The 26370-nt window shown below is 41.0% G+C and overlaps 1 long non-coding RNA gene across 3 annotated transcripts in view; it reads left to right on the top strand.

Moving 5' to 3' along the window:
• Nucleotides 1–1548: 1548 nt before the first annotated feature.
• LOC134477041 (uncharacterized) overlaps nt 1549–26370 on the top strand; it is a 58205-nt gene continuing 33383 nt past the window's right edge. For 2 of the 3 annotated variants that reach the window (XR_010048945.1, XR_010048947.1), the window contains exon 1: nt 1549–1637. This is a non-coding gene — a long non-coding RNA (uncharacterized LOC134477041). Of the gene's footprint in view, nt 1692–26370 lie in introns of all 3 variants that reach the window. The other variant, XR_010048946.1, reaches the window with a different exon arrangement.

The raw sequence follows: 26370 nt of genomic DNA on the forward strand, positions 1-26370 counted from the left end.
GAGGATCCACACTAACTATTTCTGCAGTGTCTTTCACCACAAAAACGTATAAATCTCCCTGTAGGTTTTAATCCAGAGTAAAACTTACTCTTTAGCACAGCACATATTTACGGACACTAGAGATACGAAGATAGACCATAGCCCCAAGCTTTGTTCCTAGTCACGCTGGGTGGAAATCCAGGGAAGGTACATCTTCCGGGAACTTTTAATCACTCCTCTTATTCTGTTCATATATTTGGTGATAGCTAGAGGGCAAGCTGCATGGGGAGAGGGTGAATTGTGTCATAGAGGAAGTTCATAACCAGTAAATGCACTCCAGAGCCACGATGCATGGTACTGGAGGGAAAACTTAAGATGCAGCTTGATCTTGCTAAATAGAAAAAGACAGGCTAGGGTGTGGCTACAAGCATGGGCCTTGGTGTCATCCAGCCCAGGGCGTGGGGCAGTGTTCTGCCACTTGCAAGCACTGCAACTCTGTGCAAGTTATTTACCCACTTGAGGTCTCTTTCTAATCTGTATCATGTGGTTCGTTCGAAACACAATAGGGAGAAGTAGGCAAAGCACCCAGCTTCTTTCAGGATCTTCAGAACTGGTGGGTGGTACCTGCTTAATAATTGATGAACCCCTACTCTTTTGACGGGAAGGGTTACTGGGGTTTTTGCACTGAACTATATCCCAAGATTTTTTTTTAAAAGACAGATTCTTTCTAAGCCACTAAGTTGCACAGGCTGGGCTCAAATTTGTGATTATCTTGCCTCGGCCTCCTGAAATGCTGGAATTACAGACATGTGCCACTATACCTGGTTTCTTTCTTTCTCTTTCTTTTTTTCTTTCTCTCTTTCTCAGGACTGAGGATTGAACTCAGGGTCTTTACACCGAACTATATTCCCAGCCCTTTTTATTGTTTGACACAATGGCTCATTAAGTTGCCCAGACTGAGCTAGAATTTACTCTCTGTCTGCCTCAGCCTCCCAAGAGCTAAGATTTCAGGTATGTACCACCACATCCGGCTTTGGTGGCTACTTTTACCCGAAGATTAACAAAGGAGACTTGGATGTGAAGGTGGAGTTGTCCCAACGCTGTGCCTCACAGATACAGGAGAGGAAATGGGCTGGCAAAGAAAGAACACATAAAACCATTCACAAAGTGAACCCCACAGATTCAATTGCCACTTGCGCCCGTACAAGCTTCCAGTCACAAGGAGGCAAGGAGGTGCCTGGTGCCGTGGTGAGATCTGCTCTCTTAGTTCCTGGTCCTCTTTGCCCTGCCCAAACTGGCACCAGTTGCTGCTTAAAGCAAAGTGGCGGCAGCAGCAGTGATAAAAACACCCTAGGAGACTGGATCCTCTTCCCTCAGCCTAGTAAAGTCCTGCCTCACTTGTTGCTGCAATGAGGGAAACAGACACCTTGGCTAGGCCTGACGGAACACAGTGTGGCCTAGAACTAGGCTGTATACAGTCTCCGCATGCCACAGATATTTATAGAGTGCTTGTGACGTGCAAGGTCAGAAGCCCTGCACTTAGCCTGCTCCAAATAGAGCGCAGAAGATATGGTGATGGCAAGCTGGCCAGGCACCTGGAGAGGACAAACAGAGCATGAGACCAAAGAGGAGAAGAGAGAGGAGGGTCAGCACCCCAGGTGGGCCTGAGGATGTGTATGGAGCTTTGGCTGCTGAGCGAAGAGGAAGAGAGGGTGGGTAAACCACAGAAACCACAGAAAGACAGAGGAGAGAGAGGGAGAGAGAGAGAGAGAGAGAGAGACCTAGATAGAGGGAATAGGATAGTAGGGGGCCTTGCTTTAAGACAGCAGAGCTGTGTGGACATTATAGGCTTGCTCTGGAGGGGCCTCGAGGGGCAGGGCTAGTGTAAGAGTGAAGCGGATCAGCTGTGACAGAGGACAGAGGGGGTGTGCTGTAAATATAAGCGAAAGGAAGGACAGAGCGGGGGTTGTCAGACTTGGAGCTCTGTGCGCCTTCTCAAGGAAGTAAGGAGTCTGTCCTTGCAAGGAGGGCCAGGAGAGCTGACAAGAGGGTCAACCTTCGCCAGCTTCACACAGAAGACCACTGGTTGCCAGGGGTCCGGCTGCAGTTGCAAACAGAGGTTTTGTTGTCTTAGTCCTCGTACAAGTGTGGTTTCCTTCAGTGAACTGCAGGAGGCTTGTGTACACGTGGAGGGAGGGAAGCTGTCTCTGCGGAACAGGAAGTCAGCGGAAGGGGAGGTAAGGACTTGGGCACCAGTTGTGCTGACCAAGGGTAGCCAGGGTGACCGAAAACCAATAAAGTTGGAAAAAATAGGGAGACAGGGTGACAGGAGGGGGAATGTAACCAGAGTGAGGAAAAGTTCATGTCTACCCAGAACCTCAGACTTGATGTGGAATCAGAGCCTTTCCAGATGTAATCAATTAATAATCAATTAAACTGAGGCCATGCTGGATTAAAGTAGGCCTAAACCATGATGGATGTCCTAACTTTTATTTATTTATTTATTTATTTGTAATTTTGAGACAGGCTTTCACTTAGTCACTAAGTTGTCCAGGCTGGGCTCAAATATTTAATCTGCTGCCTCAGCCAGGCAAGAGTGCCGGAATTACAGGCATGTGCCACCACCCCCAGCTGATGTCCTCAAAAGCATAGAAATAGACACACACAGGAAGGGAAAATGCCATGTAAAGATAGAGGCAGTTATCAGAGCATCACATGGTGTGCCCATAAATATGCACCATTTTAATATTTTTTATTGAAAGTGAATAAAAATAAATATTTTATTGAAAAAAAAGACAGACAGAGACTGGAGTATTACATCTATGAACCAAGGAAATTGGAGCATTGGGCAGCAGCCTCCTGAAGCAAAAGGGAAATGTGGAATAAAATTCTTGCACAGGAGCATGGTGATACACACAGGCAGTGAGATGGGAGGATGGTCAACTTGGGTTATATAATGAGTTCAAGACTGGCCTGGACTGTATGTCTCTGTCTCAAAAACAAAACAAAACAAAACTTCCTCGGGATCTCCAGAATCAGCCATGTCAACACCTTGCTTGAGACTTCTAGCCTGCAGACAGATCTGTTGTTCCAGGCTTCTTGGTTTGTGGTTTTTTTGTTACATGAGGTCTAGCAAAGAAACACAGACAGGAAGCAGTTGGAGAACTGGGGTTGGGGCCCACGGTGCCCTCTCTCCGTGCCGTGTGCCACAGTGAGCCTGAGAATGTAGACAGGTGCTACTGAGGCCCTACGGGGACTCAGCAGGTGCTGAGCTTGCGGCAGGGGCTTCCTGCTACCCAGTGAGGGGCTACCTGCCTCCTGACTTGGATTCAGCGGAAGGCACTGTCATTCATTCCGAGATGAGGACCCAGTTAGAGAACTCTACAATCTCCTGTCTCCTAGAGATGCGGACAGGAGAGAGCCAGGCTGCAAAGTGACGAAGGAGCCCGTGGGGAGGAAGTGGAGGTGTTTAAAGACTTCAGAAATTAGGAGTGAAAGAGAGGAGATTAATTTGTGCTGGGCTTTAAGGAGGTCTCTTCTTCATTCGGTGTGGTTTGGCTGTTGATGCCTATCAAAAATGCTTATTTTTTCTCTCCCATCCCAGTTGTGTTAAATCCAACCATATTGTAAACCTGGTAACTACCACCTTCTGCCTGTGTCTGCAACAAGCAATGAAATGATTGAAAGGCCCCTCAAAGGAAGGTGTATGTGTGTGTGCATGCAGTGTAGGGATGGGGAGTGCTTAGAAACCGCATGTATGGCTGGAAATGAACTCAGTGATACAGTATGTACTTAGCATGTGCAAAGCTGAGCTCAATTCCCTGTACTGCGCGCACACACACACACACACACACACACACACACACACACTCATACACACACTTGCACACACACAAAAGGAGTAAAGCAAAAAGGAAACTGGGCATCTCAGTCTCACAATACCCTGCAGTATGTGACTCCCACCCCTTCTGCCCTGGGCCTACTCTGCTCCTGGTGATCATCCTCCGGGGTCCACAGCAGGCACCTTTAGGAAATCCTGGGTGGGGTCTTCTCAGTCTGCAGAGGCTATGGCTGCAGGGAAGCTGGTTAACCATGTGGTGATGTGGGGGGTTGGGAGGGTCTCCTCTGCATCACAGCCATGGCTGCTCCTGTCTCCCTCCCATTCCTGCTGGAGAAAAACCCATCTCCTAGTGTTGTGTTGACTCTGACTACAATTTGTTGTTCTTAGTCTTTTTTGTCAGTGCAGCTTCTTGCCCTACATTCTTGGCACAGGATTGCAAACTGGTTAAAGCTAATACCTTGCTCTAAAGCAATCCTGAAGATCAAAGCCAGAGGATCAGGTAATTATCCTCCAAAAGCCTGAAAGGCATTTTCCATCCCACACAATCTTGACATTCCCCCTCCCCTGTTTGTTACCTGTAATCCAATCCTCTTGTAGACTGATGCCAAGAGAGAATTTGTGTTTATTTATTAAACCTTTATAAAGTCCGGGATGAAAATTAAGAACAGAAGGAAATCAAAGTCTTGGATGTTTTATCATGCATATCATCATCCATATCATCTAGTAGTGCTGACAGAGAAATAGAAAAGTCTGGATGGGAAGAAGAAGCAGTGAAACTGGAAAGGGAAGGTTTCTTTGTTAAAAATACCTCCAGTCTGCATCCTTGCTAATAGAATTTAAAGACTAGAAGAGCACAGGAATAATACAGAAGAAATGTACATCATTCATCCATTCAGAGTATTGAGCATTACTATTATGCAAAGACTCTCGGAATAAAGAATAAGATGCACACTTGCTCTTGGGCAGTGGCAAGGATTAAGAGTCAAGGCAAAAATACAAAACCTTGTACATACAGAGGAGGGAGCTGCCAAAATACCTGGAGAAGTCAGATGGGCTTCCAGGGACCAGTAATGATGCAGGCAGCCCTGGAAACACTAAGGTCACTCAGCATGAAACAAAACCTGACCAAAAGCAGGAGCTGAAAGGAACATATTTGTTAGGAAAAGGTAAGAAGTGACTCTGGCAGTGGTAGGGAAAGGAGCCAGAGAGACAGACTGGGACTAACTAGCTTAGGAGGAATGTTTTCTAACATAAGAAATTTGGATTTTCCCATATGAATGGAGTTCTGCTGGAAATGGTTAGGTGAGAAACTGCTTAACTACTCATAGCTGCTTAATGAATGGCTGGACAGTGGAGAAGGGACAGAAGAGTGAATCTAAGTATGGCACAAGAGCTAACTCCTAACTGTTTCAGGTTCAAACAATTACTAAGATCAAGAACTTTTCTTGGGTGAGTCTCCCATCCTTAGCAAAACATGCCTCCAGAGGCGAAAGCCATGACTGACTCCAACTGCATTGCCAAGCACAAAATAAACTAATAATCAAAGCCCCTGAATTGCTGCTTTTAAGTGTTTGAAAGAAAGTGAGAAAATGAAAGTGTTCAACTACACTGTTTAGGGCTTACATTCTAAGCAAGTGCTCTGCCACTGAGCTACACTCCCAGCTCTTAGGGCTTACTTTCTAATAAATGACTCTGAATCAAAAAGTTCTAAAATCCAAGCCTGCAAAGGAGATCTAGCACCTACAGAGACAGGTAACAGTCCAGGAGAAATCTCAACCCTGGGTAAAAGCATCTTCAAGATATTTTGAGTTCTGTATCCAGTTACCTAGGTAACTTTCCTCAATAGCACTACTGGCCAGGCTCTATTTAAATCCACTCTCAAAATATGTATGCCCAAGTATCTGTAATACACATAAGAAATCCACAGATTAAAGTCTGTACCCATTGTCTCTCATTAGAAATCAATGTTTGATTTAAGTATTACATCTTTCCAGTCTAGTTCATAGGTCTGAATGAGTCCTTTAAAGACCTCAATGTACTTACCAGGGTCATCTGAAAACTTTTCTAGATTTTGCCTGATCTATTTTACATCACTGAGAGAAAACAATACATGACTATAAGTAATTCTTATCCTGTAAGGGATATTGTCCTTGAGGAGCTTGCACAAAATCAGCTGAAAATGGGTACAACTCATGGATACTTCAATTATGTCTGGCTTAGGAGCTCCATCGTCAAGACTCAAAGGGCGAATAGGGGAGGCCTTGGACTCAGTAGTGGTGGGCAATTCTTTGATTAAAGTTGTCTTGGAAACTTCATCCTCAGGTTCCAAAGGTTGATGAAGAGTAGTCTCCACTCAGTGATAGTGATGCCTTAAGGGCTAGAGGTGTCTGGTTTTCCAATTGCTTACATTTACATTTTGAACATGAGTAAGGATTATTTTTAATATCAATAAAGTCTGCATTTTGATCAGTTTTCCTCTCTTACTGTACAATTCTAGTTGTGAAATAGCAGCATAATCAATACTTCCCTCTGTGCTGCGTCTTGGGATGTAAGATGTAGGTAGGCTATGAACGGATGCACAAAAATAGTAAACTGTTCTTTTTAATATGTGGAATCGAGACTCTACCAGTACTTAAGAATTCATTCTAAAGGAGTGAACAGTTTTGACATGGAGCACCCTAGTAAAATGCAAAGCAAAAATTCAATATCCTTTTAATTTCTAAGTGATTTCTATACCCTCAAGGCATTCCCTGAGTCAATTCCACTCCAGGGCAGGTGGCTGTTGTCTAGAGAGAGACTAAAAGATGAAATTGGCCCAGCCTATCCATCCTTGTGCCTTCATGTGATCCTATCTTCCCAGGGAACACGTGATCTTATGACTCCTATAGTTGTTCTCAAAAGCACAAGTTATAATTGATTCTAGCTGGAACAATCAGCTTTAAGGAAGGAAGCATTATCAGTAAAACCAATAATCAAGAGATCTAAAACACTGCTTTCCAATTTTTGAAAGACAGGAAATCAGATCAAGGGCAAAGTGGAGCATTTTTTTAGCTTGCAAAAGAGATCAAGTCTTAGAGTTAGACAGAGTCAAGTAAATGGCCTGGAGTCAAGGCATTTGTGTTATCTTTCTAGTCACCTAGGCAACCTTCTTTAGCAGCAGGGCAAGGCTACGTGTTGTTCAAGTCCATTTTAAAGCTTCTCTGGAGCGCACAGGTTAAATTTATATTCATCACCTAGCAACCACAATTCCCCTGTTAGTAAAGGCACATCTTTTAGTCTTTTTTGTGCACATGAAAGAAAAGAATGGCTAAAATCTGTCTCACTTTTAGTTAGCATATGAAAGGCACAAATGTAAATCATTCTCCTGAGAGCTGCTTTGCTCTATGAAACTGCAAGCTGCATCTGCCTGGTTTCTTGAGGAAGGAGCAATCTATTGACAAGGTGGTTCTAAAGTTAACCGAAAGTTGGAAAGAAACTGGGGTCTCTAACTTACTAACAGAGTAAGAAAAGTTCAGACTTATGGTTCAATTCTCAATGGAGGCTTTGAGGAGGGACTCTAACAGCATCATCACTGGTCACTCAGAGACAGAGGATACCAGAAGAGCACTAAAGATCTACCTCTCACCTCACTGAGGCATGCAGCAAGGGGCTATAGATAAGTGGAGATTTTTTCTGCTGGTTACCCAGTTGGGCTGTTGGGACTCAGCTTCCACTGAAGAACCTTTGGGTATCTGCCAGGAAGTCACACTGACCATGGCCTCTCAGTTGTCCCCTCAGTTTTCTTTGGTTCATGCAACCAGAGAGCCATCTCCAAAAAGGAATCCAGCTGTCTGGCTAACATTTGTTCGGCCATCTACTTCAATGAGCATTGACCAGAAGTGTTGGGAGAACCTGTCCTCTGCTTTTAGTGGCTGCCCTAGTAGCCTTTAATTAGCTGTAAGAGTGATCACTGTTTGCTAAAGTTCTAAAAGGTATAGAAAAAAGCCTGGGCTAACTATAGATTAGATTTCATAAAGACCATTTTACAGCATTTCATCTCAAAGTCTACTAGGGGGTGTTCTAACACTACTTTTCCTTAGCATTATTGTCTGAGACAACAAGGCATAACAGTGAGATCAAATAAGGAATGCTAGTAAATTCAACAACTAAACCCAAATGCAGTATATACAAAATGGGAATAAAATGCCCCATTAAAGAAGCATAACTGTTGTAACTAAAAAAAAAAAAAAGTGCTTTATTTAAGCTGGTACCCAGCGGCACAGGAAAGGTGGGGGTGCAAGGCTGTGCAACGTGGGCAGGTTTTCAGAATTTATAAAGGGAAAAAGCAAAAGGGGGTGGGCTTGTGTGAACAGGTAGTTAACCCTTGGAAATGTTTTACAATCAGTAATCAGTCGATCCAGGAACATGTGTTTTATAATCAGTGGTCGGCCAATTCTGGGAACATGTGGCTTTCTTGGAAAAGGGGAATTTTACAGGAAACAGAAGTTGAAACAAAGGTCAGGATAATGACGCACACAGAATAAGATGGTGGTGCTTTGGTTAGGTTACAACATTCCCCACTGATTTTAGTCAGTGAGTCAAATCACTGGCTTATGGGAGGGAACTTCAGACAAGGGTATTTGTTCATATCCTTATGCTCTTAGGATCATCAATTTAACAGTTTGTACTCACTCCTGAACATAATGCATCCGTTTGTTTATAATACATGGTCCAATTGTAACACAGGTGAGGAATATGGGTCCTGCAGCTGCTGTTATTAAAATAATCAACCAAGGAGAAAAAGAGAACCATAGTTCAAACCAATTTTGTTCTGCTTGTCTGACCTTTTCTCTTTCTAATAGTCTCTTCTTTAGGTCTGCCATATTGTGTCTGATAACACCAGAATGGTTGGCATAAAGGCAACAGTTTTCCCCTAGGGCTAGGCATAGGACTCCTTCTTTTAGGAAGAGGAGGTCAAAGCCTTGCCAGTTCTGCAGGACCATCTCTGGAAGTGAACTTAGGGAGTCCTCCAGTTTTGAGACCAAGTCACTGAGAGTGGCTAGGTCCCAGTCAATTAGTGCACTGAGATATTTGTAATTTGCATCTCCAATGACTAGACTAGATATGCCTATTCCCATGGAACCTGCCATACAATTCCGAATAAGACAGGGATTAGTACAGGGTTGCCTCTCTTGCTTCCAGGGTAGTCTTCAAGGTCTAAGTCGGGGAAGATATGGCTTCTTCCATTGTCTCCAGAATACCAATATACATGGGGAAGGATATGCACCAAGATACAGAGCTCTGGTTGCATTGTAAATCTGGATGCATAGCACAAGGAGTTACGCCTGAAGTACAGGCACAGCAGGTGCCCTCAGGGCAACAAGGTGCTGATTTTCAGGATAGGAGAAGTTAGAGACTGTAAGTGTGGAGGTGGTGTTTGTTGCCAAACCTCCTTATACTATAGTCAGTTATTTTCCAGATCCCATGGGAAGGGGTATGTGAATGACCCCTTGCGTTTTCCAAGGCGGGAGGCATATGAGCAGGAGAATCTAGTACATTTGGTCAATTTAAGCTTTAAAGGGTCCTTTGAAGGTATAAGAGTCTACTTATCTGTAGGCTTGCCATCTTCAGATGGTGGGATCGGCTTGAAGTGGGAATGATGGATCCAAGCAGGTTTCCCAGCGACCCTGATGGTGGTTTGAGTGCTGAAGACCATGGTGTAGGGGCCCTCCCAACGTGGTTCGAGAGACTCCTGGTGATGTCTCCTGATGAGGACCAACGTTCCAGGTTCTGCTGCAGGGCTTTCATCCTTAGAAAAGGGTGCAGGTGGAGGATGTTGTTGGCGAAACAGTCAGTGGACAGATGTCAAAACTGGCTGAAGGGTCTGAAGGGCCTTAATAAGATCTTGGTTAACTAGATCAGCCAGTTTTTCTTCAGAAATCTTAAGGATGAGGGGAGGGGGCCTCCCATATAGAGCCTCGGAAAGGGCAATACCAGCAACATAGGAGGTACATCACATATGCAAGAGGGCAAAAGGAAGGAAACTCACCCAGTTCTCACCAGTTTCCAAGGCCATCTTAGTTATTACTGTTTTTAAAGTCTGGTTCATTTTTTCTACTTGTCCTGAACTTTGAGGCCAGTAAGCACAATGGAGTTTCCAATCAATCTGCAAGGTGTGGGTCAGTTTTTGAGTTATCTGGACTATGAAAGCTAGGCCATTGTCAGACCCCACAGATAAAGGGAGGCCAAATTGGGGGATGATTTCATATAATAGCTTTTAAACTACTATTAGAGCTGATTCAGACTTAGTAGGAAAAGCTTTGACCCATCCAGTGAAAGTATCTACCATTACTAGTAAGTACTTGTACCCATGAAGTCCAGGTGTTCCCATTTCTGTGAAGCCTATTTCACAGTGTTCTCCAGCCATGGTCTCATGGTAGCAAGTGGTTTCTATTTGTTGCTGTCATTTTTGGTTCACTAATTGACACTGGGGCATCTGAGGCTCACAGACTGGGTAAACTTTGATAATTGGGGAATAAGAAATGGTCTTGAAAGAGGGCAGCATGCTTTGATCCTCCCAGGTGAATGGACTGATGAGCTTGTCGGAGGAGTTCATGTCCTAATGCCTCAGGGAGGAGGAGGACTCGCTTGTCAGGCAGTTGGTACCAGCCCTCCAGGGATACTAGGTTTAGCTTGGAGTTGAGCTTCCAGATGCAAATCCTTCTGAGTGTAAATGGGCTCTGACAAAGTTAGTGGGATCAGCAGCAACATTGGGGCTGTCTCAATCCTCACTGATTTTAATGCTACCTTTCCGGTGATGGCGTCTGCCAGATTGTTTTCTTCTATAACAGGATAATCTCCCACTTGATGGGCTTTACAGTGGATGATAGCCACTCTTCTTGGCATCCAAATGGCAGCAAACAAATCTAAAATTTGGGGGGCATTTTTGATCTTTTGACCTCCAGAAGTCAGTGGGCCCTGCTCTTGATAGATAGCCCCATGGCCGTGAGCCATGGCAAATGCATACCTGCTATCAGTATGTATGTTTATGCCTTTACCTTCAGATGACTTTAGGGCCTCAGTGAGGGCAACGAATTCAGCTTGTTGGGCAGATGTCCCTAGCTCTAAATCTTGTTCCCAGAGAACCTGAGATTCTGTGGTAACAGCTGCTCCTGTGACCCACTTACCTTGGTGGATGAAACTGCTTCCATTGGAGAAGTAAGATGGTGCTCCAGGTAATGGCTCATCCATCAGGTCTGGTCAGAGCCCGGTGAGGTGGTCTATGACCTCAGTGCAGTTATGGACCAGCAAGGAGGGGTCGTCATCAGGTAACAAATTTTCAGGGTTTAAAGCTGCTGTCTCTTTGAAACTGATGGTTGCCGGGTCAAGGATTAAGGCCTGATAGTGCATTACCCATGAGTTGGACAACCATCGATCTGGCAGTGAATGTGAGGAGATAACCAAGAGTCTCTGTCCAAATGTCAGCTTTTGTACCTCCTTTATTAGGAGGGACACTGAGGCAATCACCCACAGGTGAGATGGCCATCCTGCTGCCACATTGTCAAGCCTTTTAGAGAAGTAAGAAACAAGCCTTTGCCATGGTCTTAGGCTTTGAACTTGGACTCCCTTAGCTATCCCTCTTTTCTCATCAACATAGAGGGAAAAAGGCTTTTGCAAATCAGGCAGTGCTAAGGCTGATGCCTCAGTCAAGGCCTCTTTTAGCTGTCTGAATGCTCGGTCTTGGGCATCTGTCCATTCCAATGGATCTTGGGTGGCTCCCCTCAAAGAGTCATAGAGGGGTTGAGCTATTTCAGCAAAGCTGATGATCCAAAGCCTGCAATAGCCCATGGCTCCTAGAAACTCCCGTATTTGTTTTTTGTTAATGGGGACTGGGATCTGCAGGATGGCCTGTATACACTGAGGGGAGAGGGTATGCTTTCCCTCGTGAACTTGGTAGCCCAAGTAGGTCACATGCTTTTGGCACAGGTGGGCCTTTTTAGCAGAAACCTTATAACTCAACATGTCTAGGGCCCACAGGAGGGCTTGGGTGGCACTCATACAGTGTCATCAAAAAGGGTGGGTGCATTTTTAAATCCACTCAAAGGCAAAGATGGGTTGACTTACTGGAGCGACAGACAAGGTAAAGAAAGTATCCTTTAAGTCCAACACCTAGTACCAGGTCCACTCGGGGCTCAACAGGCTCAGTAGAGTGTGGGAGTTGGCAACAGTGGGGTGGAGAGTCACAACTCTTTTGTTTACTTCTCTGAGACCCTGTACTGGTTTATAATCCTGGGTGCTAGGTTTCTGGACAGGCAGCAAGGGGATATTCCAGGGGGAGGTACAAAGTTTCAATATATGCTCTGCCCAAACCCCAGGAATTTCCTGTGTCCAGCAACGTAATAGCCCATCATCATTAGAAACTTTAGAACTTCCCAATAACAGAGTATATACCTCAGGGTATAGCGCAAAGACTTTGGTGCCAGAGAGTTCAAGTGAACTACTGTCCATTTGCACCACTGGAGTGGCTGATTCAAAACTAAGATGAACTTTTAGTTTATGCAAAATGTCTCAGCCCAACAAGGGATTGGGGAACTCTGGAACCCAAAGGAATTCATGGAAAACAGTCTTTTGCCCCGGTCTGGCAAGCTGAGCTTGAAGTTTTTGATAAGTCTTTACAGTCCCTGTAGCTCCTAGTACTCTTAGCCTTTTCCCTGTGGAGTTCCTATGGGTTGGGTAAAGACTGTAAGTAACTCTAACCTGTTAGATGTCTGAAATGCTGGGCTTGTGTTCCGAAAATGGGTTGGGTAAAGACTGTAAGTCTTTACAGTCCCTGTAGCTCCTAGTACTCTTAGCCTTTTCCCTGTGGAGTTCCTATGGGTTGGGTAAGAACTCAGTGGGCTGCTCCAGAGTCCATCAAGAAATCAACCATTTGCCCCCCTCCACGTGTGGGTTAGCCTCGGCCGGGTTGGGGGCAGAAGAGCCCTGACTTCCTCAATTGTGAGTCAGTAGAGTCTTTGCATCTTTTTCCAGTTTAGCTTTGAGCTTGGGACAGTCCTTTGGCCAATGCTCTTTCTCTTTGCAATAGGCACATTGATTTTTATCTAGGGGCAGACGAGACTTTGCATCAGGCTTAGTGACTTTATTGGCGAGCACCTCCAACACCTTTGTCAGTTTCTGTTCTTTAGGATCCTCACAGTTGTCAAATGCCTTTTGAACAATCTCTAACAATTGGCTAAGGGGCATTTCCTCAAATCCCTCAAGCTTCTGTAGTTTTTGCTTAATATTTGGGGCCAACTAGGTTACAAAGGCAATATTTATGGCCCTGGCCTTCTCAGGTGCTACCGGATCTATGGGTGTATAAATGCAATAGGCTTTTTGTAATCTTTCCAGAAACCCTGAGGGAGACTCATTAGCCAATTGTCTTACCTCTGAAACCTTGGACAAATTGGTGGGTTTTCTGACGATGCCCTTACGGGCTTCCAAAACAACTGGCAATACCGATTGAGAGCCTCCTTACCTCTGGTCATATTAGGGTTCCAATCCAGGCAGGGTAAAGGGAAGATACAGTTCAGGCATCCATGATCAGAGGATGAGTTTCCATCTGGATTGCGCACTGCTTTTCATCCATACAGTACACAGTACCTGTAACAGCTGCTGACAGTCATCCCAAGTGGGACGATGAGTGAAAAAGATAGATTCTAGAAGAGAAATGAGGCCTTGGGGATCCTTAGAAAAAGGTGGGTTCTGCTGTTTCCAATTGTAGAGGTTAGAGGCAGAGAACTGGACAAAGGAAAACAACGGTGCAGAGGTGTCTTCGGAGTTAGGGATTTTATGCAAAGGGAGGAGAGCAGAGGTTGCCGATGAGCCATCTGGCAACTCCGAATGATGGTGGCTCTTGGTTCAGATGGGACTGGGACTGGGAGGACAAGAGGGGAGCTCGGGTTCCAGAGCCGAGGGCGTCGGAGCAGGGGGCTGATAGGGTGGGGGCAAAGGTTCTTTTTCCTTGGCAGGCGGGATCTGGCTCAGCGTAGGTTTCAGTTTTGGTTTTAAAAATCATAATATTTACAAAAGTCTAAGAAACTGACAGACATAAAATACAATTTGAAATATAAAAATTTTGATTGCCTAGACTCTATGAAACAAAAGCAAGCTCTTAACCTCCATCCAGTTCTGTGGAAGATCTCCAAATGATCTAGGGTATATGATATAAAGATGATACATGGACTTCCAAATAATATAAGGGAACTATTGTAACTCTAACCTGTTAGATGTCTCAAATGCTGGGCTTGTGTTCCGAAAATGGAAGAATGATTCTAGGAACAACACAGGTTAAGTAGGAAGACTTTATTAAAAGGTAATTTCTGTCTGAGAGACAGAGAAGGGGATATAGAAAGTGGGTTGACAACTGGCCCCACTCCTCGAGGGTGTATTACTGAGCAAAGCCATGAGGTGAGGGGTGTTCAAGGTAGGATAAAACTAGTCAACTAATTCAATTACAAGTATAGTCACTTAGGTAATATTGACCTAACAGGGATCAAATGGAGAAGCGAGCATGTAGGAGGTGCACAGGAGACAGACAAGGACTTTCCTGGGTGGGTTAAAGAGGTTTTGGTCCCCTCTCAAGGTGATTGATGCCTATTTAGAATATCAGTCACTGCTGCTCACCCCCAGGGGAAGTGTGTGGGTGTAGTCATTCCTCTGTTTCTTGAAGCCTGGCCTTCAGTTAATGTACCTCTGGCCACAGTTGTCTTCTGTGCTGAGTGCCCAACCCTATCTAATTGCCTGTAATATTTATGACTAACTTAGCTGTCCACAATACTGCCACCCTTTGTCTTTTTATTTATTTTTCTGTTTTGAGACAAGGTCTTACGAAGTGCTCAGACCAGGCTCTAGTCTGCAACCCTCCTCCCTCAGCCTTGACAGTATCTGGGATTACAGGCATTTGCCACCACCCCTGAATACTCCTGATTCCTGCCTCACAGATCTCAGCTCGTGTAGCAATTTTTCAGGGCTGAGGCACCACCCCAGATAACAGAAGTGGCTCCCTAATATTCTTTATGCCTGGCCGCAGTGTGTTTCTTTCATAGATTTTACCATGATTTATAATAATTTGTTCACTTACTTTTGTCAGCATGTCTTTTGTTTGTCTTTCATAATAGGAGACCTGCAATTACATAAGGGCAAAAATATCTGTCAAATATGGTTGTGCCAATGACCAAGTTTGGAAAGATTTGAAAATACCAGCTGGAGGAGCAGCCCTAGAGTATTGTTTGCTAAGCTTAATGGGAGATTTTGGTCAGAACTCAGAAAAAGAGAATGCTGAGTTTAAAAGGTGGACAATAAAAACAGGCTTGGGAGGTTTCAGTTGGGAACAAGGACTCCATTGACAGCTGGAGTCCAAGCCATGTGTGTTATGCTTGGTAGAAAAGAGAAACCATGTGATATTTAGGTTTTGTGTCTGACTTATTTCACTTATGATTATAGACTCAATGTGCATCCATTCTCCTACTAATGACTTGGGTTTATCCTTTGTGGCGGAGTCATACACTACTGTGTGTAAATATATTTTCGTTATCCATTCCTCTGTTGATGGACATATAGGTCGTGTTTAAGATTTACCTATTGTGAATTATAAAATAAATATGCATAGCCAGGTGTGGTGGCTCATGCCTGTAATCCCAGCACTCGGGAGGCTGAGACAGGAGGATCGTTGTGAGTTCCAGACCAGCCTGGGCTACAAAGTGAGCTCAAGGTCAGCCTGAACTGCATAGCAAGACCCTGTCTCAAAAAGACAAAATAAATAAGTAAATAAATATGCATGCTACAATATAAATATGCATGTGTCTGTGTAATACGATATCTTTAAAGTCTTTTAGCAAGATATCTAAAAGGAGACTAGCTAGGCTAATGGAATTTCTATTTTTAGTTTTTTTAAGGAACCTCTGTACTGATTTCCATAATGGCTTACTAGTTTACCTTACCACCAACAATCTTGAAGTGTTCCTTTCCCCACAAGGCCTCATCAGCATTTGCTACTATTTGATTTCTTGATGATGGTCATTCTTTCCAGGGTAAAATCTCTACTGGCCAGTGATGTTGAGAGTCTGTCATGTATTTATTGGTCATTTGTACCTTTTGGCAGGAGCATGGTTGAGACTGGGTCTTCTTATGTAGTTCAGACTGGTCTTGAACTCACTATGCAGCCCAGGATATGCTCAAACTTGTGGCAATCCTGCCTCAGTCTCCCAAGTACTGGAATTACAGGCATGTACCACCACGCCTAGCTGTTCTTCTCCTTGTAGGAAGTTTCTATTCATTTCACTTGCCCATTTCTTGTTTGTTTTTTGAGACAGGCTCACATTCTGTAGTCCAGGTTTGCTTGGGACTTGCTGTGTAGCCCAGGCTGGCCTCAAACTCTTGGTGAGCCTCCAACCTCAGCCTCCTAAATGCTGGGATTATAGGCACACACCACCATGCTCAGCTTACTTGCTATTTTTTGATTGTATTTTTTATTTGGGGGTGGTCAAATTATTTTGAATTCTTTACATATTCTAGATATTAATCCTCTAAGGAATAAATGGCTAATTTTTTCCCATTCTATAGGGTGTTTGTTCACTCTGTTGTTCCTTTTGTTATGCAGAAGCTTTTTAATTTAATATGATCTCATTTGTTGATTTATTTTATTATTCCTTATGCAGTTGACATTTTGCTCAAAAAGTTTTCATTTAAACCTATGTCTTTGAGAACTTTACCTATTTTATCTTCCAACAGATTGTGTTTCTGTTTTAAATTACAGGTCTTTGATCCATTTTTATTTTTATTTTACTTTATTTTATTTTATTTTTTTGGTACCAGGGATCGAACTTACGACTTTGTACTTGCCAGGCAGGCACTTTAGCCACTGAGCTAAATCCCTGGAGATTCATGATTATTTTATTTTACGGCATTGCTGCAGATAGAAAGCCAGTTCTCTAAGCATCATTTTTAAAAAGAATTTGTCTTTCCTCTAACATATCTTTTGGCACATTTTTCAAAGATTAAGTGGTGGAACATGCCTCAGGCTGTTTCTGCATTCTCTGTTCTGATCCATTGATCTACATGTCTGTTTTGTGTCATTTGTGTCTGGTTTTGATCACTGTATTTTTGTAGCATAACTTGAACTCAGAGATTGTGATGCTTCCTGCTTTGATCTTTTTTCCCAGGATTCTTTTTCTATTTGGGTCTCTTGTTTAATATGAATTTTGGAATTATTTTTTCTAATTCTGTAAAAAATGCTATTGTAGTTTGATTACATTAAATCTGGATCTCAGCTTTTGAAGTATGGTCATTTTTACAACATTGGTTCTGTTTATCCAGGAACAAGTGATGATTTTGCATTTTTTTTTTGAAACAGGAACTCACTCTGTAATTCAGGGTGGCCTTGAACTCACTACATAGCTCAGGCTAGCCTCAAACTCTCAGGGATCCCCCTGCCTTCTGAGTGATGGGATTACAAGCATGTGCCACAATGTCTGGCCAAGAGATAATTTTGATTATTTTCCATTTTCTATCCCCACATGGGATAGTATGTGGTCTACTTTGGAAAAAGTTCCATGTGTTGCTAAAGAGAATGTGTATTGCATGGTCATTGTTATTGTTTTTTGGGTAGAACACTCTGTAGATATCTATTAAGTTCATTTGTTTGAAGGTACAGTTCAACTCTGATACTTCTTTCTTGATTTTTTTTTTACATTTCATCTCTTTGTAGCAGCAGAGCATTGAGCCTCCCCATAATTGTGTTGATGTTTACTTGATCTTCTATATTCAATAGTGCTTGTTTTATAAAGTTAGGTATGCCACAGTCCAACACATATATGTTTATAATTGCTGTTTCTTCCTATTGAATTGCTCCATTAACCAATGGGTAGTGAATTTCTTTGCCTCTTCTGATAAGTTTTTATATAATCCTCTTTACCTGAAAATAGTATAGCTACTCCTGCTTGTTTTCAGGTTCTGGTTGCATGGAATATTGTCTTCCATTCATTGATTTTTAGTCTATGGACTTCTTTTTTTTTTTTTTTGTACCAGGAATCAAACTCACAACCTCATGCTTGCCAGGCAGCTGCTGTGCCACTGAGCTATAATCCCAGCCTGAATTTCTTTGATTAGCATTTTCTTTGATCAGCATTTTCTTTGATCAGCATGGATTTTGTTTCTTGATGCATCAGATCTGCCAATCTGTATCTGTTGACTGGGAAATCGACAGCATACATATTAACAGTTACTACAGAATGGTATTGACTTATTTCTGTCATTTTATTACTTTTCTTTAGCTGATCCCCCACCTTTCCCACTTTTGGTTACCTGCTCACTCTACCTGATGTATCCATTCTATTAGACCTCTTGGAAATTGGCTTTCTGATCTCTTTCTAGAATACCACTGAAGGGCTGGGCATTTAGTTCAGCAGCATAAGCACCTGCTGGGAACGTGCAAGTTCATGAGCTCTGATCCTTGGTACCAAAATAAAATAAAATAAAGAATATCAAACAGAATTTTTTGGAGTGTTGGTTGAGTGGTCATTTATTCCCATAGGAGCTCTTTATCAAGGAAATATCTTGTTTCTTCATTTATTTTGAAAGATAGTTTGCAGGATATGAGTTTGGTTAGAGGTTTTTTCTTTTATGTGTTGAAACACTTTGCTCCAAGCTCTCTTTGACCTTAAGTTTTCATTGAGAACACTGATATAATTCTTCAAAGGTTCTCTTCTGATACTGGCTACATCATTTCTTCATATTTAATAAAGTTTTCTGCTGTTAGTTCTATAAAAGGTCTTTACGTCATTTGTGCTGTCTTCTAATTTTTCATTAATTCCAACTAATCTTAAATTCATCTTCTTTGTCTCACCTAATAGTTGTTGATTATAGTGAAAGTCTTTGATGCTGGTATGGAAACCTCTTTAGCTAGTGTCTGCTTTTCAGTGATGCACTGCAGGCATAGTTAATTGCAGGCTTTTCTCTCTTTCCCAAATCCAATCACCTCCACTTATTTGGGAGAGGAGGCTGCAGCGTATTTAGCCCAGCGCCCTGTTCTCTAAGAATGGGCAGCAGTACTTTTGGTGACACAGTGTAATCCAGCTATTGCAAAAGCAATGAATAGCAATAACTCTGGATAGCAAATCCATATTAATAGCCAACATCCTGACAATACAATAATAGTGAGAAAGACAAACAGAAAATTGACCTATCCTAAGAACCAATAATGTACCACCCTTAACCTATAAGAGATTTGTAATACTGATATAAACACTAACACAAATAAAACATTGGTGTACAGTGAATATCTCCTAAATGCAACAGGTATACCTTCCACTAACAATAAAAAGTTATACAACATTAGTAGCATAGAATTAACTATCTGAAGAGTAATAAAAATTTAATGATTATTCCAGTGAATACAAAAGGGGTGGGAAATAGGATAATCAAAAAAGTAAAATTTGAAAAATTAATGGGAAATTAGAAGGAAGAGAGAAAAGTATGATAAACAATTCTGTTAAGTGTCAGGCATAGTGGCACACACCATCATCCCTGAATTTGAGAGGTTGAGGCAGAAAGATTACCACAAGCTTGAGGCCAGCCTTGTCTACATATGAGTTCAAGGTCAGCCTGAGCTAGATCCTATCTCAAAACAAACAAAAAAAAAAAAACCAGAAAAAAAAGAATCCTATCAAGGAATAAATGGATTTATTAGAATTAGATAAATTAACAAAAAAGAACAAACAAGAAAAAGAACAAAGAAAGAAAAAAGAAAACCAAAGAGGAAAAAAGAAAACCAGACAGCAAAAAGGAAAAAAGAAAAAGAAGGAAAAAATTAACACATACACACAAGCCCAGAAAAACTCAGTGAAGGAGAGAAAAATAAATTTTAAAATTCTACATATTTTTGAATAAGTGGTATCTTTCCAGGATCTAAAGTCTTAGAATTCAACATCACAGCTTTCTCAGCCTAACTGGTGAATTTGTGAGGTGTGCACCCCTCCTGAAGTCCTATTGTTTTTGTTTTTATAGATTTTGTTGTAATTTTTTAATGACCAGTGGTCAGCTACTGGTATAGCTGGAAACTGCAAGAAAGGGTCAGCAATTTGAGCCCCTTTTTACATATAGCTTATTATTATGGTATTATTTTCACATATCTTTTGGTTATACTTTTTTACTGGATGTCCAAGCTAAAGTGAGACTGATGTTAATTAAAATGAAACTCTTGCTATCAAGTTCAGTTAAATCTCCTCAGTCATTACCATGTAACCACATATAGTCTCATAGCTCCTCTGTCATTGTCAGCCATCAGGATGAGTCATAGCCTTGCTTGATCATGCTGATTTCTGTGGATGCACGAGATACTCTCCCTCTTGGTGAATATCCTTTGGCACACTGTACACTTGTTGATTCCTGTGCTCCAGGAACCATAAATCTCCTTGCTCAGGAGGTTGGCTGACTCATCAAAGTTGTAGGATTTCATAGAAAGGTTCCTTCATGACTTAGGTTCTTGATGACCTTACAGGCCAGGGCCAAAATATTGGTTCTTCTTTTAGCCTAGTTATCTCTTTAGTTTTAGCCTCTAAACTTTAGTTATTGAACATCCAGGAGAGAAGATCAGTGACACTAATTTTGCAGTCAGGGTAGTGAGTCAAGCTATTGTAATTTTATTTGGATATCAAACACTTTGAAATATAAAATATAGCTAGAGAACTGTTATTTCTTCTCAACCACAGTTGTTTTAGTAGTTTAATACCTACAGAATGTTAACAGACAACAGTTATTTAGTTTAACAGAAAAACTCAAGATCAAAAGCCACATTTAGTATTTAAGCATGGCAATCCTGATGACACTGTCTTTGTAACATACTTAAAATGTCCATTTTAGGATAGAATAGCCCTTTTAGTCAAACATCGTCATCTGATCACAAGACGTTAAAAGGCACAAAGAAACTCTCATCTAATTTGTTATCCTTTAGTAGAATATCATCTAAGGAGAACATACTGGCCTATAAATGTATCTTAGATATTTATAATACCTAGTCTCTAATTTTAGGGTGTGACATTGTGGGACTATTTGTTGCCTGAGTATTTCTAAGTATAGTGATACTCTGGCAATCTCATGCTGGCTTGATATGTACCTCTGATCATAAGTAATTGGAGCATAAGAGAAAGGCAAGTATTTGAGCATAAAAGAAACTATTATCATTATAAACAATTTTGATTTTATATCTTAGAAGACCTGCACATCTAGAAAGCATGAATACATTTAATATAACATGAAATTAGCAATAATGAGTATCACAGCTATGCAAACCCCTTTGTCCCTTAATGTAGTTCTGCACCAATAGCATCTTTTAATGAAACTTTATTATTTTTTCCCACAGAAAATTTAACCTTTTGGTGAAGGCCAATGTAAATATATTACAATAATATGTCTAGCAGCATTTATTGGAGTGTGTCTCCCGTAAGGCTAAGGAAATTATTGGGGTCCCATTAGCGAGAAAGATTGGAAGAAAATATTCCCAGGCATCTGCTTTTTTTATTCACCAAGGGAAATCTGTCCAGCAGTTTCCCAAATCATAAGGGAATTATTATACAAAAATTTTGATGACCTATGAGAAAATCTATTAACACATTATTTTTGAGCAATGAAAGACTTTGAGTTATTGTACACAAAATGTATTGCATTTGTAATGCCAGTCTTGACATCATTTTGATCAGTGGGCAATCCTGGTGAGTGCATATGTCTAACTCTAATGACTTCTATAAGCCAACTTAAATTATAACAAATAATTGGTTTCACGGGTATAAGAAGTTTTTTTCCTTTTGATTCATATTACAAGATATCTCTGTTAATTAACAAGAAATTCTGAGTAGTATATTTATAGTTACAAATTTAAAAATTATAAAAGAGTTATTATAATTCAATTTGGCCTAATACATCTGCATGTACTCTGGTCTATTAATAATCATCTTATGTATGTGTGTCTGTCAGTTCAGTTTGTGACTAGTTACAAAAGTAACAGCTGTTTTTGCATGAGCTTAACAATTTTCTCTTGCCTTTTTAGGCTTTAAAAATATTTGTGCTAAAGAATATTCTAGAGGGAGATAAAAATGACTGGTTCCAGGAACAGCAACAGAGGAGGATCACCAAACAAGACAGGCAATTGAATGGTGGGGGAAAGTGGAGGGCCAACAACAGGATAGCATGACAGAGACAAACCATGTATGCTGGTTGTAACCATTAATGTAGATGGTCTGAGTTCAGCAAAAAAGAAAAATAAAAAGAAACATAGAGCTGATCAAGAAACAGTATCTATCAATATAGTGTATACAAGAAATGCATTAACTAGAAAGGAAATCCATAGACTCAAAATCAAAGGAGAGAAAACAATTGTTCCTTGTGACCAGAGACCCAAAAAAACAAGAGTAATTTGCCCATCAACTGCAGAATAGATAAGAAAGATATGATATTTCCATGCAGTGGAAAACTACCCAGCTATAAAGTAGAATAATCTTGAGGCTTTTGTAGGTAAATGGATACAATTGGAGACCACATTCATGGGTGAAACAATTTGAACTCATATGCATGAACACTAGCATAAGACACAGAAGGATTCAAAAGCAAAATAGTTATTGTAAGAGTGATAGGAGAGGAAACACCTGGGAGGAAAATGTGGAAACTACTGCTAATTTCTTATTGTCTTGTCTTGAACTCTTGTATTGTTTTCACAGTTTTGTTAGGTTTGGCTTAGTTCTGTCTTGCTTTGTTAGATTTTACTCTGTCTGATGGTAGGGTCAGCTTTTAAAAACAGGGGGATACATTATGGTAAACATGGTTTCCTATTATATTGTTTTGAAGTCTTATAATGCTTTCATTCATTTGTTTAATTGGTTTTATTCTGTTTGATTTTATTATGTGTGATGGTATGAACAGCTATTTTTAAAAAAATGAGACATTATAGTAGGCATTGCTGATTTCTCATCATCTTGTTTTGCAGTCCTGTCATGCTTTTGTTCTTCTGTTTCAATTGGTTCTAGCCTATTGTGTTTTATTTGATTTTATTATGTGTGATGGTATGGACAACTTTTTGGAGGAAAATGAGATATTATAGTAGCCATTTTTCATTTCCTGTTATCTGGTTTTGAAGTCCTGTAATGTTTTCATTCTTTTGAATGGTTTTATACTATTTTTGTTATATTTGATACTATTGTATATGAAGGTATGGTCAACTATTTCGAAGAAAACAAGAAACATTGTGGTAGCCACTGTTGATGTCCTATTGTCTTATTGTGAAGTCCTGGGTTGCTTGCACTGTTCTGTTGTGATTTGCTTTATTCTGCTTTGTTTTGTTGTGTTTTCTTCTGTTTTATCCTCTTTAAAATAAAAAAAAATTTTAAAAGAGGTAAAAGATTTTGACATTGAGCTTCGTGCCAAAAGAAATGCATAGAATTGGGCATCCTCTTTAATTTCTATCTGATTTCTATATCCTCATGGCATCCTTTCAGAAGACTCCTCTCCAGGCAGGTAGAAGCTGTCAGGAGCTGAGCCAGAAGAGTAATTTCAACATCCTCTCTAAGTTTGTACTGTACACAATTTTATCTTCCCATGGAGCTTGTGTACTTACTCCCATAGGTGTTTTTATAAGCACGAGTTACAGTTGATTTCAGATGCAACAGTCATGTTTAAAGAAGGAAGCACTATTTAACACTAAACCATTGCTTTCTAATCTTTGAAAAAGGGTGAATACTGAAAAGTGAGTTGGAAGTGGTTCAAGCACTTCTCAACCTGCAAAAGAAATCATCTCTAGAGACAGGCAAACAGGTAAAGATGGCTCAGATAAAAATTCCACCATGACATGACTATTCCCTACCTAACCACCTAAGCAACATTTCTAGCAGCAAGACAAGGCTGCACATTTAAGTCCATTAAAAAACAATCTCTGAAGCTCTAAAGTTAAACTTATACCTACACCTAGCACTCACATTTTCCATGTTAGTAAAGGCACATTTCTTAATCTTCATGCTCATGAAAGGAAAGTATGATAGATAAGTGAAGAATTTTCTTCTGGTTAACCAGTTAGGCAGTAGAGAGCCGCTTGGTACCTGTCAAACAGTAGCTCTAGACATGACAACCTCAGTTCCTCTCTCAGTGTCTACTGATCTGCACGACTGGAGATCTGTCTCCAGAAAAAAAATCCAGCTGCTAGTCTGGTCAATATTCCATTGGCCATTAGTTTCAATGAGGAGTCTCCAGAAGGTGTCAGGGAAATCAGTCCTCTGCTTTAAGAGTAACAGCTGCTCAAAGAGCGTTATAAATAACTGGCAGAGTACGTACTGTTTGTCAAAGTTCTATAAGGGATAGGTAAAAGCCTGAGCAAAATTCATTGCATAGCACTTTGTAAGTTTTCAGTAAAAGTTTCAGAGTCCACAAGTTATCAAAGTATATTCTTCTCTTATACATGTAAATGAAAACTAGGCTTAGGAGGTGAGAGAGAAGGCTGACGATTCTCCTTTAGGCTAAATGTGTCTTGGTCCCTTAAGTGTAGTTCTTTGGAAATAGTTCCTTCTGGTTTCATCTTAAATAAGTACTTTACACTCTCTCAGGTTCAGTCTCCCCAAGAAAACTGTTGCCCAGAACATTCAGCCAGGTTTTTATGTGTGTTCTCCTGGATGGGCAAAATTGCAATGTCTCATCTACCCAGAGATGGGGTATGTTAAGATGACTTCCTTGTCTTCAACATTAGCAAACACTCATTTTCTACGGGTTAATCTTAGTTGTTGTGTAGGAGGAAAAGGTTGGGGCAATTCAGAATTCTCTCTCTAATCTTACATTACTCCCCAAAAAGGAAAGTACTAAGTGGCAAGAAAACATCAGAAAGGAACTCTTTTCTTCTCATGCTCACAATGAGTTATGGAAAGAACTTGCTCATGAGTCATCATTGTCAGCCTACAAAGTCAAGAATGGGAAATCTAAAGAGCTGAGGTTGCCTCCTTACCAGTAGAAGATTAGACCAGAAAGGAACCTAAGGTGAAACAGGCCTGACATTTCCCCTGGAGTGTGGAGGAGGATCTGGACCAGTGTGTCTCAGTGAACCTCTCCCCCAAGTCTTAAGAATGGCCACCTACCTAGCATACTTAATTGAAGGAAAGGATCCTATGGTTTATTAATAGGCAAGTATATTTTCTAAGTACAAACTACGTTTCATAAAAAGGCCAATTTACAGCACTTCAATCAAGTCCATTAAGGGATGCTCTAATATTATGTTTCCCTAGTGCTGCTGCCTAAGATAACAAACCACAGAAATCAAACAAGTTAAACAGGTCAAACAAGGAACACTAGTTTGTTCAGCAACTAAGTTCAAACTTAGTTGGACAAAGAAAAACAAAACAGGAATAAAATTCTCCATCAAAGAAATATCACCATCTTATAACCTTTCCATGTTCTCAACTTAAATTTATTATTATTTTAAGAAAATTATACAAGAGACAAAGTATGAGCAATTCTTAGCAATGGGCAAAGACATAAATAGAAATTTGAAGCATAAAAATTCCATTTACCTGAACAAGTCACAATTCAGAATCCATAAAACAAAAGCAAACATTTATCTGCTTCCAATTATCTCGCTGAGGTCTTCAAGAATGATACGATCTCCAAATGAAATAAGAGAAATAAATATAACTCCCAACCTGCTAGATGCATAATACACCGAGTTCGTGTTCCCCGGAGTGAAAGAATGAATTCTAAGGAGCAACAGAGGTTAAAAATAGGAAAATTTATTGGGGATTAGGAATGGCTCTGGGGAGGTGGGAGGGGTCCCAAATGGGTTGCCAACAAGTGCACTCCCCAAAGAAAGTGTTATAGAGCAAAATCAAGAGGTTGATACAATTTGAGTCAAAGTTATGATCACCCAATATGTTTATAAGTGTAATTGCTTAGGCAATATTGATCCAACAGTAGCAAGGGCAGATGGATGAGGTTGTTAATCTTGCCAAAACTGTGCAGTTTTAGTCTTAGTCTTAGTTTTACTCTGAGTCTTGGTCTTTTTATTTTTAGTAGTCTTAGTCTTGGTGGGAGAGGGTGGCCCATTCCTAATGAGATAATGATTTATTTACATGAGAAATGTTGAAAGAGTGGTACTAATAATCTAAGCTACCAGTTTGTTTATTTCTTAGGGAAGTATGTAAACCTGGTCCTTGTGACTAATGTCCTTCAGATGCACCTCCAGTCATGGTTTTGCTGTGTTCTTATCTTTTGCACTGACTCTCATGAGGGCCCAGCCCCGTCTGACTTCCTATGATGCTTCTACCTAACTTAGCTACCTATAATAATAGCGATATGGGCATTACATATGGGTTTTTGGTTTGCTTTGTCTTGTTTGTTTTTGCTTTTGCTTTTGTTTTTGTTTTGAGACAAGTTCTCACTATGTAGTACAGGCTGACCTTGAACTTGCTTCTGTGGCCCAGGCTGGTCTGAAACTCACAGCGATCCTCCTATCTCAGCAAACAGCATGATTTAAGGGGTGGGGCTGCCCAATTCCCCACTATATGTCCCAG

Source organism: Cavia porcellus, unplaced genomic scaffold (genome assembly GCF_034190915.1).
Source record: "Cavia porcellus strain 051 isolate PalLab524CR breed Dunkin Hartley unplaced genomic scaffold, mCavPor4.1 scaffold_7, whole genome shotgun sequence".
In the NCBI taxonomy this organism is placed as follows: domain Eukaryota; kingdom Metazoa; phylum Chordata; class Mammalia; order Rodentia; family Caviidae; genus Cavia; species Cavia porcellus.